The 4,407-nt window shown below is 38.8% G+C and overlaps 1 long non-coding RNA gene across 1 annotated transcript; it reads right to left on the bottom strand.

Moving 5' to 3' along the window:
• Positions 1-1,357: 1,357 nt before the first annotated feature.
• LOC104959906 (uncharacterized) lies at positions 1,358-3,416 on the bottom strand. The gene is made up of 3 exons (XR_799933.1): positions 3,324-3,416; positions 3,073-3,157; positions 1,358-1,452 (listed from the first exon to the last, which is right to left on the bottom strand). It is a non-coding gene; the product is annotated as an uncharacterized lncRNA (long non-coding RNA).
• Between the last annotated feature and the right edge of the window lie 991 nt (positions 3,417-4,407).

Raw genomic sequence — 4,407 nt, 5'->3', positions numbered from 1 at the left:
GCTCAGGCTGAGTTCCGCGGTGTCTCACTGTCTCGCAGACCCCACGCAGCAACCAGGAAACGACACCAGTAATACAGCTCGCTCGAGGAGCGGACAGTGTGAGCTGTATTACTGGTGTCGTTTCCTGGTTGCTGCGTGGGGTCTGCGAGACAGTGAGACACCGCGGAACTCAGCCTGAGCACACACACACACACACACACACACACACACACACACACACACACACACACACACACACACACACACACACACACACACACACACACACACACACACTCACAGCCAGGCTGTTCGACACACACAGTTCGCCACACACTCACAGCCTGAGAAAAGATAAGGCTGAGTGAGTGTGTGTGAGGAGCTCCACGGATTGGTCCATTTGGACATTACGTCACTGTGACCAGGAAGAAAAAAATGGAAAAATAAAAATCTCCAATGAGGCGTTCTGGGGCAGCATAGACAGGTCTTTTCTGTGTTAGAGTTTTACTCGCTTTAGGGTGTACTTTGAGGGTTTGTGACTCTGCAGACCGTTTACATGCATAAAAAGCTACATAACACACAAGGGGACGGGTAATAACCTGAAAAGTATGACATGGGCCCTTTAAGATGTTAATCTAGGTTGATCAACACACTTTGATCAATAAGTAAATGCTAAATAAACACTTTTTGAAATTACTCAAAATAGTTGAAAACGATCAAAAAAACGTATCTTTGATCGGGGAAATCCTGATCTTTGTTAAATACTATTTTTATCAAACCAAAAATATGTTCACCAAAGGTCTATTTAATTGCATGTTCTGGAGCTTCGACTGCATTTCTTGGTCTGCCTTAGAAAATAAACTTAACATAATTTTTTCTCAGTGGTGGAAAGTAATTAAGTACATCTACTCAAGTTGTGTACTTAACTTTCTTTTTTTACATATTTGTACTTTAATTAAGTGCTTCTTTATACTTCTACTCCACTTCATTTATGTTAACACCCACAGTTACTAATTCTTTGTATACAACAAACACATGATGTGCTGAAGGTAAAATGCAGTAATGTACTACTAATCTACACAGCATGTAATTATTCTGAAACGAGGCATTGTGCAGAATGAATACTTTTATGGTTTGTACTTAAACTACATTTTGATGCTAATACTTTTGTACTTTTACTTAGTTAGTTAAAACAGAACAACGCTATCCACTAAAAAGACTAAAAAGTTCAACTTAACTCAAGTTTTTGTTCTATCTGTCATTGCCGTGTTTTCAAGGTCACACTTTCACACTCAACTTTTTAAAATTTGTTTCAACCTATGTCAATCGTGTTTAAAAAATGTTTTTAAATGTAATACACTGTACACAACTGCACACACTTACCACACAGGCCTGGGTAACAGAGTATGTGAGCAGAACGAGGAAGACACACAGCACTGTTCGGATCTGGATGGTGAGGCAGCCCGGTTGGCACTAAAACCAGAGGAAGCAGGGAAAAGGGAGGTTGGGAAAAAGAAGGAGCAAGTAAAGGAAGCACCTGTTTATCTACCTCAATAGCATTTCATTTGGACACTTCATTAGCCAGGAGTGGAAATGAAATGAATGAGTTTTGTGTTGTGGCTCATTACACGCAGCTCCATTAGAGGAAACGCTTAAAGGATATGATGACAGTTCAATGTAGCATGATAACACAGTGTCATATAAAGGGTATGAAGAATAAAAAGAAGAAAAGATGGCACGGACACTCCAGCCCCCAAGTATGCAGTATGAGAGGAAGTACTCAGATCTTTTATAAAGTTAACATTGGAAATACCAAAGAGTATAAATGCTCAGTTTCAAATAACAGTTCTGCATTGAAGCAGCTAATTTAAGATCAATGTATATCAAAAAAGTAAAGTAAAAAGTACAATATTTTCCTCTGAAATGTAGTGGAATAGTATACATAAGTATGCATTATGCCTTATATAAACTATGTGCTGAAAAGGTAACTAACAATCACACAGTTTTCTTAAATCTTTATCTTTATAATCTTTCTTTTCCACAAGTTAGTTTAACCAAGAAGTTGAGTTTAGAATAAAGTGCAGATAAAGTCTTTGTGACTTTGAACAGACAATGTGTGTTTTAAAAGGTGAGTATGCATCCAAATGGTCTGATTAAAGAAATATAGTGCAGACACAATTAAAAGATAAGACTAAATGGGCCACAAAATTGATCATCATCTACTTGTTTAAGTCGTTTAAAAAGCAAAAAGGCAAATCATTCACTACTTCTACCGATTTATGTGTAAGCACTTTTGGCTGTTGAACTTTCGGAAATGATGTAGACACATTCATCTCATAAAAGAATGTTGTAGTCATAGTGTTATCTTCCTGGTTGAAGCTACAATCCTCATCTTGGTACAACAACACTAAATGTGGCATTTCTATTGTAAATATAAGAACTTGTTTTTCGATATCGCAGCTCTTACTGTTCAGAGCACCTGATGCTTTTATTTTGCAACTCTCAAGAGAGTGCTATCACGTGAGAAAGGGCTTCAGGGCAACCTAAAAAAAGCATGGAAATGAGATAGTATCCAGTTCCCTCATCTCAAAGTCAACAATTTGTTTTGGTTAGAAATAAGGACTGTGGTTAATAAAAGCTGAAGACATTTTCACGTTTTGTTCTATGACATATTATTCAATGTCAATACATTTCTTCACTTTTGAATGTGAAAGGTGTCATAAAATGGTCTGTTTCTAACAAAAATCACACTAGATTATTAACCGTCATTAAATCAAACACGAGTCTGTTTTTAAAGTCAACTTTTTAACTTTGCCAATTGCATTTATGCTTCAAAAATCAAAGAGTGACATTAACATGAGAAGATTATGCTGTTGAATAAAACATGTCCGTTTAATAAATGTGTTTTTGTCACAGGTCTTATTTCCTGCAATATTTGAAAATCCAATGGAAAATCCCATTGGCTTTTGTCGAGGGAGCCCTTCTGATGATAACTTCTGGTTCCTCTACAAAAATACGTTACTACTGCACTACTCCATAAACAGAGTCAAGTCTCTGAGCAGCAGCATGTGGGAGGAGCTGTAGGAGTCCTACCTGAACACTGGTGAGATGCAGGTACATGACACAGGCCACGTGGAAACACACACACAGCACCAGCAGCAGCAGCACCAGCATCCCCCTGAGAGAGCAGAGGAGAGACCAGAGTGAGAAGGGCTTTCCCACTTTTCCACTGACTGCAGTAAAAACACCTTCCTTTTTAATTGTCACACCAGAGCACGACCAATCCAATTACAAAAAATGGACAAACTGCAAATGTGGAGGAGTGTGTGTTCGTGTGTACGTACTGTGGGATCATTAGCAAATAGATAAGGCCAAACAGTGCAGCAAGGATCAGAGAGAGAACCACCGCGCTGATGAAATGGTCATCATACACCTGGTGATACTAAGAAAGGACAAACAAGAGAGGAAAAGTCAACATAGGAAGCTTCCATCCATTATTTTATGTGTATCTGGTTCTAGGTAAGATTCGGTCAAATAGCCTTCTCCATGGAAAATCATGACCATGTTTTAACACCAAAGTTTGACATTGTGTAAGAACATTATTTCCAATGTGATGATCATCACTTTGCGCCCATTGCAAGAATGTTTTTCTTCATAAAGACTAACATAAGTAAGTGATTGGCCTGAACATTTTAAGGTGTATTAAGCACCTCACAGTGCTAAACAACAGGGCCATCTCACACATCGCAACTACAACAGAACTGGACATCACAGACCAACTCAGTCAGTACCTTGCCCCACTGCCACACGGGCGTGAGTACAGAACATTGAAATATAAAAGAGCTCGATTTGGATAAAGCTTGTTTCCTGCAGTCACTGCTGCCTTAAATAACAGGCCTCGCTGAATGTAACTGCCATGTGTGTTGCTATCTGTTATTGTCTATTTTATTGTTGTTGTTTATATATTGTGTGTATATTGTGTACATGTACAGTTCTGTGAAAATGAATTTCCCCCTCGGGGCAATACATCTAATCTAATCTTAGCAAATACTCCAACCTTCAAGACAATTACTAAATGCAAATATAGCATGATAATTAACGCAGCCCCAATCAGGGTGAAAATGGAAGGGAAGTAAAATTTTTGTATCTCTGATATCTTAGTCTTAATATGGTTTTGTTGGTGGCAAGGATGGGGCTTTTTTTTAAAATGTGTGTAGGGTTTTAATTATTCTGCTACCGGTTCTAATGTAAAGATCACACACACACACACACACACACACACACACACACACACACACACACACACACACACACACACACACACACACACACACACACACACACACACACACACAGACACACACACACACACACACACACACACACTCTCAAACACAGACACACACACACACACACACACACACACAC

The sequence above is a fragment of the Notothenia coriiceps genome, unplaced genomic scaffold, assembly GCF_000735185.1.
Source record: "Notothenia coriiceps isolate Sejong01 unplaced genomic scaffold, NC01 NC01_scaffold00031328, whole genome shotgun sequence".
NCBI lineage: Eukaryota > Metazoa > Chordata > Actinopteri > Perciformes > Nototheniidae > Notothenia > Notothenia coriiceps.
Note: the sequence above shows the minus strand (reverse complement) of the source record. Positions and strands in the feature narration are given on the sequence as shown.